This window comes from Armigeres subalbatus, chromosome 3, assembly GCF_024139115.2.
Source record: "Armigeres subalbatus isolate Guangzhou_Male chromosome 3, GZ_Asu_2, whole genome shotgun sequence".
Classification (NCBI taxonomy): Eukaryota; Metazoa; Arthropoda; class Insecta; order Diptera; family Culicidae; genus Armigeres; species Armigeres subalbatus.
In genome coordinates, this window is record NC_085141.1 from 233,085,509 (window position 1) to 233,100,844 (window position 15,336).

Here is a 15,336-nt window from a genome sequence, read left to right on the forward strand (position 1 = left end):
GTGCGCTTGTTGGTGTCAATTGGGTAGACAAGTGTTACTCAATTAACATCCCAGTACTGAATTACACATGCTATTCTTATATTCGGGTATAATAATTCAATTAACATTGAGATTTCACTGTACTGTTCCTAATATCTTTTAAATACTTTTCTTTGGACCTAATTTCATCACTAGATTGAATTTATAAAACACAATTAGTTCCATAAAACCGCTTGCAATGTTTCACGTGGTCCGCCCTAACCGTCGTCGTTGCAGCAGCGGGACGTAACGGGCAACGGTACACGCGCGCGCGTGTGCAGGAGGCGTGCAAAAGCTGCGAAACCCAAGCTAAGCAACGACGGAGAAACCTGCTTTCATATCAGCACCAGCTGTTACCGTAAACAGACCGCGTATTATTAATACACGAAGCCAGAAAACACAACCGTTCTATTTTTGTTTACGAGTTTTCTTCTTTCTCTTGGTGCCAACCGTACACCATTGTATGTAGCGGTCTGTTGTTGTTGGTGGTCGGTGGGTCGGTCGGTTGGTTGGTGTTGATACAGAGCCGTCGTCACGACCGAGGTAGCCGTAGATGGGGATAGTGGTGCTGGCCTGTTTTCTTGGTCGATCAACCAATAGTATGCACCAGAAGTTTAGCGAGGAAAGACTTATTCTCAAGCCCGAAAGAGCAAAGTGGCCAACCAGCAGGAAGCAGAGTGCTCTTAGACCAGTCCATATACTCGTTGCATTTAGGAGGAAGTGCCCAGCAGAAGAAGTCGAATGTGTTACATGGCAGCAGCAGCAGCAGCGGAGGCGACGTTTACGCTCGAGTGTTGTTATTCTAGCGGACTCTTGTCGACGGAAGTCAACGCGTAGTAGTCCGCCGACGAGTTCAGTGATTCAGTGAATGTGGAGCGCGAAACGTCAGTTTTTTTGGCAATATCGGGAGCTGCGAAATACAAAATCCGTTGTGCGTAATTTGTGTGCTGATGAATAATATTAGAGAGCTCGCCGTTTTCGCGTGGTGCTAGGCAAGAAACCGTTGTTCTCCTGTCCGATTGGAAGAAAAAGGTAAAAGCAACAGTCCGAGTTGTAGTGTCTGCCTGCAGAGCGCTAAGAGAGGCCATACGACGATTGGGTTAGTCAGTGGTAAACCACCCAATAAGACGAAATAAGTGTAGAAGTATAGTGAACCGTTAATCCCTGTGTGCCAAGTGTCGTATTTTGTTTTGCTGCTATACAACGCAGGCATCTTCGTGCAGAGAAAGTTTGGAATAATGAGATTTGAATTTTACTGCTGCTGATGGGCTTCAATTTCCTGTGCCGTGGAGAAGGTGGGTTTTTTGCTTATGTACTACGGCTATGGTCGGTCTGGGTGTCTTTTGTTTTGGTCGATTGTGTCTACGGAGAAGTCGGTACGTAGTTGGTCGTTTTACGTCTCAAAAAAATAATAATGGACTTGTGAAGTTTAAATGAACCCCATTTTGCAATCAGTCGTAAAAGATTCCCATGAGCGGAAAAGTGGAACAGTCACATACTTCGATTTGATGTTGTCAGGGTAATTATCCTCAATTAGCAGCAAAAGTGAATGTCGCTGTTCGGAGTTCCAGAATCGGGTTGCTATATTTCGAGTGTCGTGTTTGAAGCGTTAGTGATTTGATTTTTGTCTAACTCACAAAGTCGTTCTTGGGTTTCAACTCCAGGTTATGTGTTCCTAAGGTTTGATTTATATTTGATTTTAGGCTTTTCAACTTAATGTTTAGACTTTAATTTATAGGTTTCGAAGTTTATAGAAATTATCCAAGAGCAGCTTAAGCTGATAGAGGTTTTTTTTGTACTCACTGCTTGGTTAGTTACATTGCTAATATTTTTATTTGCTATTTTCAAACCTAATCGTGTAGCATTTTTATTCAATGTTTGAAAACGCTATTGGAGAAGTCCGTAATTTCTAAATATCACTTGGGCAAGTTTTGATCAGTTGATATCTTACACTCTCAGCGTGCACAGCAACACATTCCCATGTGCTTTATGCACATGTGGAATATGCATGGAAGATTTAAATCGAAACATGTATTGAAGGCAATTACAATCTTTCTGTAGGACGCGAACCCACAGCCTCAGTACGCTAGACTAGTGCTTTGCCGCTGAGCTACGAAGGATTTCCATTACTTAGCGACAGCTGGTGAAATTTATTTATTTATTTGTTTTGAATTCAATTGACAAATGATGTCTAAACAAATTACTAATCTAATTGAAAGGGATCAGTGGTTCGAAAACTATTCAGCAGCCGTTTTCGAAACACGTCAGTACAAATATTAAAATCAAAATAAACTGTTTGTTAAATCAGTAGCAACTATGGCAATATAGAGACGAATAACGGAAAATTCTTGGTAAGACGTTTGAAGGGATCATCACAATTCACATGGGTTATTGTGACCCATAACATATTTTCTTATCTTATATATTAAGGACAAGCCTCCCGGAATCCAAATTTAAATCAGATACTCGCGATTTTAAGGGCACACCAACACCACTCAACTCAATACGAAAGCAACGCACAACTGTCACCCTTTTAATTCAGCTTTGCTGCATTGCAGCATGCGGGAAATGATGACAGTTGCGCGTTGTTTCCGTATTGATGGTTGCGCTGCTTCCGTATTGATGAATCGTACGCTGCTTTCAAATCAATGAACAAATGGTGAGTCGGCAAGTTGTACTCCTGGAATAGTTCAAGGGCTAGGCGAACCTGATTATAGCGTCGCCTTCTAGCACAATTTCATTTCGAGCTTGATGGCTTTCTTCGCAACACATGAAAATTGTCACACGTCAAATTGACCAAACATGGCTTCAAAGGGAGTACAAACTCATTTTTAAATATACAGATCATCCGCAGATCAAAAATGTGACCCGTCGTTGATCGACCCTAAAGAAAACCTGCTTGATGTGAACTCATCAAGCGGGCTCAGTCAACAACCAACAACCAGTCAACAAATCGACCGGGACCTCATCCAGCAGCTTTATTGTTTTCCAGTCTTATCCAGCAGCACAGTTCAGACTGATTAAGAAACTTATTTATGACTGAACTAGGTTGTATATGAGCAATAAAAACTTGTGTGCTGCCCGGGCAACCTCATCCAGCATTAGTGATAGCACAACTTGACCGTCGTCGAATATGTCCTTCCTGCTTCCTAAAGAGCGGAGCAGAATGGATACGTTTGCGTGCGTTTTGACAGTTTTCCCATGGCAAAACTGTCAAAACGCACGCAAACGTATCCATTCTGCTCAGCACTTAATACATCTTCGCGTTTACCCTTTAACAAATCCTCGAAGTGCTTCTTCCACCTGGCTGCCACCATAGTCTTGTCTGTCAGCAAATTACCCTCTCGATCATCGCAAATGGTGGGCATTGGGGCATTATTATACCGCGCGGTATTGGCAGTCGCGTAAAACCTTCGCATGTCGTTTCTATCCATATTCTCTTGCGCCTCAGATCTCACACTCGCTTCGTATTGCCTTTTCTTTCTGCGGTGGATTCGTCTCTCTCCTGCCCTTGATACACTGTATCGTTCTCTATTGCATCGAGTACCAGCCATTAGCATCCGACTCCTGGCAGCATTTTTCTGTCCGTCACTCACTTGTACTCCGCATTAAACCAACCCTTTCGTTGGCGTCACTGTGCAGTGCTAAACACTTCCAGCGCTGTTGTAGTCACAGTGTCATGGGAAGTGAAGGATTAACGTTTCTACTGCAGACCGAGAGTCCGAGAATATCTCTGCATCTCCATGATTGTCTAGGGATCGGATGTTGTGTTAACGATTAGGTATTGTTTATCTGGATTCACTTCGATAAGTGATGCGAACCGAAAGATAACACGACGCAAAGCGCATTAATTGCATATTCTGCAAGTCAAATAAGACTTTATTTTTTTGGTACCAGAGAGCCAACCCGTCACATTCTTCGGTGAATCAGAGCGCCAAATAGGTAAGTGCTCTAAAAAATTTCTGCAAGTCGGGTCAATTCAAATTTCCGCCCTACCTCACACAGGACAGGAAAAACTAATTATGGTGACAAAGGACCTATTATGCGGAGGGCTAATGTGACCATGGAATGGAACTTAGTTAATTCCTTTAAAAAGGGACAATAGATGTGTCCGAGACGTCGGATGAAAATGTAAAACCCCGTCTTGTCTTGTCTAAAAATACTGAACGTCAAAATCTCAAACGTAATATATTCCTACATAGGGTAAATCACTACTTGGGCCTATGGACTCCATTCCCGGCTCACTGCACAGAAAGCTAATGATTTATACTGTTTAGTAGCCGTAGGTTTATGATTGATCATTTTAAAAAAGTCTCCTATTTATCTCGCACAATACTCAATATTTTTCAACCATTTATTTCACTCCTAATCCATCCAATTATAGAAAATAAAATGTAGATTTCAAACTTTTGCTCTTCGTTGCAACACCACTGAGCCGGAGTGATTCTTTCCACTTTTACAAAACGGTATCATCAAATAAACACCTACCTGAAAATCGTCACAGTGCTCGATACAACCATTGCTTCAGGCTGTTTATCACCACACAATAATGCTAAACTCACGCACTTCAATCTTTTTGTAATTGTTCATATCACTAGATTTTATATAAACATATTGGAATACATTTATAAACGTATCCTCAAACCGAACAAAAATCACCTCGGCCCAAGAACTTCTAGCTGTACAGTGCTGCCAAAAGGCCATAAGTCTTATTTTAGTATGAAGATAATCCTTCATCGTTAATAGGAAAACTGTCTAATACGTTGACGCTATCATGTTATTTATAATTCTCTTGATTTCAAAAGGTGGAAAAGATATTGTTTTAAGTGTTTGGAAGAAATTTGGATGAGTAAATATATCTTTTCAACCAAATAAAAATGATTATGAATAATACCATCTGGCATCTTGTTGTCGTGGAACGTGCATATTTTTGTTTACGTCGCATTTTCTACTGTCCCGAGAGAGAGAATGAGAGTAAGATGTTGAGAGATTGAGTAAAATATTGCGTATGCCGAGGAGATTTGGGGTATGCCGGATAAGCAATCGCCTATGACTGAAATGAGTGCTGCACCATGTTAATTTAAATTAAATAAAAGCTTTTTCAAGCGGTGTTTAGCAAGAATAACTATTTTTGAAGCAGAGGTGAACCCCATTGCAATATTACACGGCCCACAAAATTCAGAAAAGTTGCCCCTAGTCATAAATATCAATTAAATAATGCAGTCGTGCGCATGTTAGGCCGGGAATGGGGTGAGAAACCCTATTTTTCCACTTTTGTTGCGCTACGATTTTCTTTATTTTTGAACGGCCGTGTGACAGGTTTTTTTCAGCATAACTGAAGATCTTTTCAAAACGTCGCATTCTATAGATCCCGTGAAGTGCTACTGCAGATGTCAAAGTTGACATCAAGTCAATGCATTATAAACAATTCCTGTGCAAATGATGTAAAACGAGCAAAGGCATATACAGTGCCTCGTGCAAGTAGCCTTCTGAAGATTTAAGCAAATACGTTGAACATTCTTAAGAATCAAGCATGGAACCGATTGTATAATAATTTTAATGTAGCTCGTTTATTTTTTTGTTTCTCGATTTTCTCATGATAGTATCAACAATCAATGTGAAACTGGCGATTTTTAATGGTTCCAGTTTCATAGACTATGAACGACTCACGGTCCCCAGAAATGTCATCAGTAGGCAGTACGTAATTTATTGAAAGTCCCTTTCAAATCGGTTTTAGTACAGTTACCATGGTTGTCTCATGGGTTGTTTTTTTCAATTAACAATCGGCCAAAACAAAAAAAATCAAGACGATGCCTGCAAATCGTTGCCGGATTTATTTATTGATACATATCTTTAAAATTGATCATTGTGTGAATCTATTCATTAATTTAATTTACAGTCTTGCAGGTGGACATTAACTCTCCAAATATTTATTTTTCTCTAGACGAAAACTTGGAAGCTTCAAACGAACAAAAAGAGAGCCTTTGTTGAATTAAATGGGAAGGAAATTCAAGTTTGCCGGCTCTTAATGTGCGCGAGACTAAGATCGTGATCAATTCAATGGCACACACTTTCTTCTTACCTTCCCATAATAAACTTTATGGAGTCCTTACAAAGGCAATGCTGTTATACAACCGCCCTACCCAAGTAACCTAAAGTTCCTTTAAGAATACGTTTTTCGCTTAAGCAGCTCAGTGAAACTGATTAAGCGAAAAACGTACTCTTGGAACTTTTGGTTACCTGGGTAGGTTCATAGTTCAACTATGTTGACCGCCTGAGACGTCACGGAGAAGTATAAGTCAATGAGGAATTACGCTCTTCAATTTACGACCAGGTTGTCGACAACAATTGACCGCGTGGAATAAGCCATCCGAACTCACCAGAAGAAAGCGTCCCAGTCTAATTTGTGATTGCGATTGAGATTTTCAATATTTATTAGACTTGTCGTTTTATAACGTGTGTGTATTGGAGCTGACGCCGAAACGTCTTTGGTTCCAAGGTATGTCACGGTAGATGTTGATTCCAAACAGCGGATATTGCAGGGCGCCTTTTCCGGTACTTGATGATATTCCGGACTCTCGGGTCAAGAGGGCCGCGATGCAATTGTCCGATGATTTGAGTGGCTCTGTAGATTCAGGCTAATGCTAACGGATAGAAGCTTCTTCTGACTCTCATTAGGCAGTTAACCTTGCAGATAACACTGTTGAATGCTAACAACGTGATTAGTTGGTGGGTACAAAAATGAGGTTAGAAGGTTACTAGAGGGAAATTAATGTTTGTGTCCCTACCGGACTCGTTCATTCGATACCAAATCGAATTACGTGTAGCGAATCTTTAACTCTTTAAGTGTTAAACAAGTTTCAGTACACTTTACAAACAAACTTCTGCTCCTTGCAATAGGAAAAGTTTCGGTTAAAGAGTAAAATTGGAGGAAAAGACATGAAGCAAATCTTACTTTCTGCGACCCTAGTAGTTTTTTGTACTACGTTAAACTCACTCCTCCTTCTATTTGTGGCAGTATACTATTATACATATGGCAATCTGCTTTGCTATTTGGCAGAGTATCGGCAGTATATGCGCGTCTTTAAAAACAATTGAAATTGTTTCTATTTAAATATTACTATTTCTACATCAGTTCTGAAGTGCGCATGCAAATAATATGTTGTCTTTTCATTTTTAGGTTCAACAACTTCTTTTCCTGTATACATAATCTATTAAACTTTTTGTGACCGATTAAAATCGATTTTTATTTGTACAATACGGCTAGGAATCAAATGTCTCAACGGTAACAACACTTAAACCAGAAAATCGAGCCTGTAACAAGCGCGGTGTCCTCATCATCAATAGACATAGACCGCTGTCATCATTGAAAAGTAGTGGTATGAAAAAAAAAATTGCGCCCGGGACATCCTGGCTACGATTTGGCGATGGGCTAAACAATAGCATGACAGTAGCCTGCAGAAAATGCAATGCAACGGAATGGCGACGGAAGCAGCTAGATAAATATAACAGAAAATGTATGAGCTATCTGTCAAATCTTGCCGTTTGCAATGGATGAGACAAGGTTAATAGAGGGTTGAACTTCGTCTTCGGCACATATGCATCTAGTTGCTATCAAACCTTTTCGTACAGCTATAGTGTTTACTTCAATCACTGCTCTAGTAAATGCTCTGTCATCGTATGTAATTTGGGAATTCAAAATAATAGGCAGCCTCTTCCAAACATACAAGAAGTCGTGCGCTCCGTTGTCTCCTTGATTAGTTTATTCCTTTACAATTTTGTACAGTACCCTATCTTGAAAACCAGAACAAATATACAAAGGGAAATGCTGGTATGGCTTCGAAAATTCCTCGATCTTTCCGTATGCTGTTCAATCCAGATTAGTTTTACTTGTAACTAACTGTTCTGAGGGTGATTCTGAGGCGCTTCATTAGTAGCTCAGCCTTATGTAGTTCTATTTTTGGGGCAAAATCCACTTGCTACTGTAATGCACCGAAGGTATGGAAACATTTGAACAAGTTATTTGAGGTATAAAGGCAGTAGGAGCAAATGTAAGCTATCGAACGTGTCCATAGGTTTTGAGCTATAATGCACTGTAGTGGTACCGATGACGAGTAGAAAAGTTGACCTCTAATAAGCGATGTATACACACATCTGAGTGGAGTTTGAATAGCTCCGTTGCCCACATAAAACTAGTCTACGTAAAGACCATAGAAGAATAGGTAATAGAGTTAGGAGTAAGAAAGTTCAATTTCAAAAATCTATAAATGATATTTCAAGAATTTTTGTGTGTAATTTCCGAAGAACATATATAAAGACAATTCGGAAACAAGGTGGTTGTTCATTTGAGACGACGATTCAAAACAAATTAGACATCGATTGCTTCAGACTAGGATTTCAAGTTTAAACAGCTACGTAATCAGCGAAGCGTTACGAGATCAGTTCACCAGTGGTGGGATTTCCAGAAATAAGTGGCCAAGTTGCGAACAGAAAAGCACTCGTCGTCACTCCCGAAAACATCCCGAGAAGAATTAAAGCGAATAAGTTGGTCCTGATCAGTGAATTCCGCAATTGAGTTCCGCCCGAACAGGTCATGGTTTTCTCAGTCCAGTCTTGTAAAAGCTTCTGCTGGATTTAACTTCGGTAAATATTCCATAATTGGATATTTCCATTAATTGAATCAACTGCTAAAATCGATTAATTTGTTATATAGATTGGCTGAAATTTGTTTTGAAACCACGAAGAATTCAATATGCACTGTGGAAAGTTGCTTATCAGCTTCGAAGATAATCACTGTAGTGGCATACTTTTTTGTCTTTGTCCTTTTGTCCCTATATCATATGGCCAATGATTCAACCTAAAAGAAAGCGAAATTATTAAATGACGAAGCAAATCATAAATTTATCTCCAATCTGTTCCTAAAACACCACCGACATCGACCAAAAATAATAAATAAACAAATGCGACAAATACCCATGACTACGGTGAAAAATTAGAACAAATTTAAATTCAATTTGGATTGCTTAGTTTTACTGGGTACCGATGGGTACCAAAGAGCTTAGTACATAGGAACCATGAAATGAGTACTAATTTGCTCCGACCCCAACATCTTGATAATTATATCTATGATAGTATCATGCTGCATTATTGAGTGGTATGGGCGTTTTGCATCATATACTCCTGTAAAAAGAGTGCCCATAACCGAACAAATAAGGGTGACCACAACCGTATTATGCAATGTAATTGGAATGTGATGAAAAAAATCATGCTCATATTTTAATCTCAAAACTGATAAAACTTATCGAACAAGTATAGAATGCAACTCACTTTTTCAATTATTTATATCTCTTCAAATAAATCATTATATCACTTTAAATGTAAATTATTTCACTTTATGACACATTTGAAAAGGTAAAAAAAAAACTTTCATGATGATTTTTAAGTAAAAAAAAATATTTGTTCGAAGTACATACCAAGTGAGGAATGGTCGTTTGGCCGGAACCCATTCGGCCGAAAGCTATTTGGCTGAATGCGACCATGCTGAATAAACCATTAGACCGAAACCCATTGGCCGAATAGGTCATTTGGCTGAAAATGTCATTTGGCCGAATAGGACGTTTGGCCGAATAGGACATTTGACTGAGATGAACGTTTGGCCCGAATAGAGCATTTGGCCGCATAGGGCATTTGGCCGAATGCGATATTTGGCTTAATAGGACATTTGGCCGCATGGGACATTTAGCCGCATGGGACATTTGGCCGAATGGGTCATTTGGCCGAATGGGACATTTGGTCGAATAGGACATTTGGCTGAATGGGACATTTGGCCGAATGGTACATTTAGCCGAATGAGATATTTGGCTGAATAGGACATTTGGATCAATAGCACATTTGGCCGAATAGATTATTTTGTAAAACAGATATTTTGGTTGAATAGGTCATTTGACCGAACATGTCATTTAAAAAGTTAGAAATTAGGTGTGAAAAGTGAGACATCTCAATTCTCACTACTTGTTTCCCACTTCTCACTGTGAAAAATGAGTAGTGAGACGTCTCACTTCTCACTTCACACTACTTACTTTTTGCAGTGAGAAGTAAGAAATAATATCACTCCTCATTTCTCCATTCTCACTGTAAAAAGTTATAAGCGTGAAGTAAAAAGTGGAAAATATTTAGAGAGAAGTGAGACGTATCACTTTTCACACCTCATTTCTCACTTTTCAAATGATCTTTTCGGCCAAATGACATGTTTGGTCAAATGATCTGTTCGGCGTGCTTTGGGACAGTTCGTCGAATGACATTTCGTCGAATGACGTTTAGTCGAATGACATTTAGTCGAAAGTACATTTGGTCGAAGGGATATTTAGTCGAATGGAAATTTAGTCAAATGGACATTTAGTCAAATGGGCATTTGGTCGAATGAACATTTAGTCGAAAGGACATTCAGTCGAAGGGACATTTAGTCGAATGGAAATTTAAATCGAATGTTGAAAGTGTTTGGTCTAAACACCATTATTCATTTAACAAATTACCCAAAGTGGTAATTGGTAATTAATTAAATGGATAATTCGTCAATAGATTTTTGGTTAAAATTGAATAAATAATCCAAAAGCTACGTGGATAAACTGATTAGAGGAATTCAGTGGACGTGAAACGAATACGGATGCCAATGAGGATTTTTCACCTGAGCCAATAGAAACTTCTGGAGACGCTAGAAAAATTGAAACATACAAAAAACAGCAAAATATTAGGTACTGTTGGTGAAATACCCTCTATTTTATTTTTCGCACATCGAAGAGCCATTTGGTCGAATGGAAATGGTTTTCTTATTCTTTTCATTGAAGCTCTTTCTTTCACTCAATATTTATACAATAATTAGTTCAGAATAAAATAGTCTTACAACCATATATCGTTAATTATTGTCTGAAAATTTAATTCCGACCAAATGGTCATATGACCTTATCTATTCGACGTCATGTCTAATGACGAAACATCATTCGACTGAATTTGGTATTGATGTGTGGTATTGATTCATCGTAGTCGGGGCTTTGGGACAGTTCGTCGAATGACATTTCGTCGAATGACATTTCGTCGAATGACATTTAGTCGAAAGTACATTTGGTCGAAGGGACATTTAGTCGAATGGACATTTAGTCGAATGGAAATTTAGCCGAAAGTGTTTAGTCGGTAATAGATAATTAGTTGAATAGATAATTCGTCAATAGATTTTTGGTTAAATTTGAGTAAATGATCCACAAGATAAATTGATAAACTGATTAGAGGAATTCAGTGGACGTGAGGAAGTTCAATCAGCAGCGGAAGAAACGAATACGGATGCCAATGAGGTTGCAGAAACACCAGGGTCTCCAGCAGCTAACAGAAACTGCTGGAGACCCTGGTAGATTATAGAAAAAATTGAAAGCCTACAGAAATAGCTAAATATTTGGTACTGATGGTGAAATGCCCTCTAATCTATTTTTCGCCAAATGGTCAAAACCAATGATATCAATGCTATTTTGCCAGTAATTCATCGTAGTCGGCTTTGGAACATTTAGTCGAATGATATTTGGTCAAATGACATTTCGTCGAAAGGACGTTTAGTCGAATGGAAATGGTTTTCATATTCTTTTCATTGAAACTCTTTCTTTCACTCAATGTTTATACAATAATTAGTTCAGAATAAAATTCCAACCATCATTCGTTAATTATTGACCGAAAATTTAATTCCGACCAAATGGTCATATGACCTTATCTATTCGACGTCATGTCTATTGACGAAACATCAATCGACTGAATTTCTTTTGGCCAGGTGGAATAGAATCATCGTAGTTGGTTAGAGGGGCTCGCCAAAGTCAATATTCAGTCGGGAATATTCACCGTTATCGTATTATTTATTCTTTTTATGAACCCATCATTCTTTGGATAATATTGGAGCAATAATTATGTGACTTTTATAAACACCACAATAAATCATTCATTTTTTAATTGTTATTGACCAAAGTTCTTTTTTTAAATAGCCATTCGACGGAACGTTATTGGACTAAATGTACCAAGATTTTTAATTAAAAAATCCGCTTTTGAACAAACGTCATTTGACCAAATGTACGAAGATTCTTCATTCTAAAATCTGATTTCGACTAAATGTCCATTCGACGTAGTGTCCTTTCGACCAAATGTCCCACGTCTCTAGTGGATTAAAAAATCATTTCGACTAAATGTCCCTTTGATCAAACGTCCATTCGACGAAATGTCCTTTCGACCAAATGTCATTCGACTAAATGTCTGTCGACGAAATGGTATAGATTCGTAGTCGGTTAAAGGGATTCGCCAAAGTCAATATCCAGTCGGGAATATTCTCGGAATATTCACCGTTTTCGTTTCATTTGTTCTTTTTATGAACCCATCATTCTTTGCACAAAATTGGAGCAATCATTATGTGGCTTTTAGAAACACCACAATAAATCATTTATTTTTTATTGTTATTGACTAAAGTTCTTTTCTTTGAAATAGACGGAACGCCAGGGTTGGGAAAAATCAAATTTTTGAAAAATCGAGAATGATCAAACTCACCCGCGATTTTACTTTTAAATTATCAAGAGATTAAAACTCGCCAGCGATTAAGAATCGTTTGAAAATCGTATCTTGATTTGAAGCATTTACCGTTACATTTTGAACTCTTTTTCCTCACTAGCATGAAGCTATAACGCCAAATAGATGATATAACGGGGATGTTAACAATTAGCTAATATTAGTGAAGATTAATGATTAAATGAAAATTCTGTGTTTATTATCGTTTGAGTACAAAATTTGAGAAGTTGTCGCCGGTGACAACCCGCCTACTGTTTTCACGTGAGAAGTTTTCACATGAAAATTGCAATCATGATCGTCTGATAATGATTAAGCACAACACTGCGGAACGTAACGAACGACGGAACGTCATTAGACTAAATGTTCCAAGATTTTTAATTCGAAAACCTGCTTTCGACCAAATGTCCATTCGACGTAGTGTCCTTTCGACCAAACGTCATTCGACCAAATGTCCTGCGTCTCTAGTGGATTAAAAACACATTTTCGACTAAATGTCCCTTCGACTAAATGTCCATTCGACGTAATGTCCTTTCGACAAAATGTCATTCAGCTGAATGTCATTCGACGAAATGTCTTCCGACGAAATGGTATAGATTCGTTCGGCCAAATGTCCATTTCGACCAAATGTCCATTTGGCAAAATGTCCTATTTGACCAAATGACCTTTTGCCCAAATGTCCTATTCGGCCAAATGTCATATCCGGTCAAATGTCCTATTTGGCTGAATGTCTTATTCGGCCAAATGTCCTATTCGGCCAAATCAATACCAAATTTTCAAAACGACTTATCTGCTTTTGTATACAAATAGGTTGTTTTGAAAATTTGGTATTGAAATAACCTATTCGGCCAAATGTCCTATTTGGTCAAATGATTTATTCCTATTCTGACAAATGACTTTCGGCCTAGTGACCTTCTGATTCGGTATTAAGCACAAAAGATTGCTCGCTTAACTTTTCAAAAGGACCTAAGTAACATTTTTTTCATGAATTAATTTGAATACTGCAATCAATAGCTTTCATGTTGTTCTGTTGATTGCGCTATTCAAATTAATTCATGAAAAAAATGTTTCTTAGGTCCTTTTGAAAAGTTAAGCGAGATTTTATTAGTATAGCAAATAAATGACGGCTGTCAGAATAACAGCATCTGCTTTCTGTCAAAAGATACGTGAGGATGCCCACAACCTCTTGCCTTACTTATGTAAATGTTGTCAAATCTATGAAAAATAATTCTGATGAAATTGGGAGTATCCGAAAATTAGTACCCTTGTAGATCCAGAATTTATTGGGCTTTCCAAAATTTTGGGAATTTGCGTCTTGTTCAAATTCATGTTGGTATAGTTATGGTATTGGTACAAGACTATGGCATGAGAGTAGTATCACTTTTATCCATGACAACCGAGAGCTGCATATTAGAGTGATTCAAATTTTGACTTTTTTGCACCCCGATGCTTAAACGATTGCATTTGCCATTTAAATAAACTTCCCAAATTTTTAGCTGCTTTGAATGTAATTTGATTGTGCACACGTCATTTGAAGTTTGTATGAAAATTACTATGGAATTCAAAACTTATGTGAAAGACCGTTCCGTAAGGTGGCTCATGAACTATTTGAATATAAACAACACATCGCCTTCATAGAACACTCTCTAATCTGAAAGACAGTTGTTGTTGCGAAGCGATTTAATTTTTATAAGCAAAGTTATGTATAAAACAAAAATGCTCATTATTGATATTGATGTTATTCTTTTACGTGTTAAATTGAATTTCCCACGATTCAGTGTTTTCTTAATAACTTTTCTTGTAAGCATCAAATCGTTTCGCAACAAAGATGAGCTGCTTCCTTGCTAAATTTGCTATGTAGCCAATGTATTCATACGTTTTTGAAGCTTATTGGGAAGCGTTGTGGAGCGTTTTGCCCAAAAGTTACTGTTTTCATATTGATTTTCATGCAAAATTAAAACCAAATTGGCTAAAAATTTAGGATGATTGTTAAAATAGCAAATGTAATCGTTTAAGCACAGGGAAGCGAAAAAGTCAAAATTTGAATCAGTCTACTGCATATCTTACTACAGAGGTGCAGAGAACTCTACGACCTCTTACAGTTGCCACGGAAGGTTTTGGAGCTGTTAGTGTGGAAGGTAGTTTCGGTAGAACGTGAAACACAGAAAGAACTAGGAATAATCTGGACTTAAAAAGATCTTTGCGGACAGAATACTCAGATAATTTGAGAAGTTTTCAACGATTCTCTGGAAAAATATTGCTCTTCCAAGGCTGTTTAAGGATAACTTATAAAAAGTATAACATACATATTTGAATTCTTGATAATCGAACATTTTTACAAAATTTCGGCAGTCATGGATCATAGAAATTTGTATAAATCTTCAATGGTTTCATCGATTATTGCTTATTATTTGTTATGGATCTAGCGATTCAAAGCGAACTTTTTTTTAAATCGTGTGATTGTCGAAGAATCTTTTGAGAGCTCAGAATTTCTTACAAACCAGATTTCAAGTGGACTTTGTGATGTTTGTGTCTCCTCAGATTTCAATGAATCTTTTCAGGTTTGTAGAAAAAAAAATCATTTTGGTTTCCAATAATTCATTTAAACGCACTTTAGCTATCAACACGTTCAAAGTTTTTAAGTAATCCCATTTGCTGATTTCAACAACTTTTTTTAGACCAAGGATATTTCTGATCTTTTAGTAATCTAGGTTCGATCATTTAGTAGATTAT

At 37.8% G+C, this 15,336-nt stretch overlaps 1 protein-coding gene across 5 annotated transcripts in view; it reads left to right on the forward strand.

The window, feature by feature from the left end:
- The window catches only part of LOC134220846 (protein yippee-like), a 385,579-nt gene that overhangs the window by 346,026 nt on the left and 24,217 nt on the right, over positions 1-15,336 (forward strand). Inside the window, exon 1 of one of the 5 annotated variants that reach the window (XM_062699998.1) lies at positions 425-1,313. The exons of 2 other annotated variants lie outside the window; for them this stretch is intronic. The gene's annotated coding sequence lies outside the window, so the exon portion shown is untranslated. Of the gene's footprint in view, positions 1-424; positions 1,314-15,336 lie in introns of those variants that run through there. 2 more of the 5 variants (XM_062700002.1, XM_062700003.1) reach the window with 2 other exon arrangements.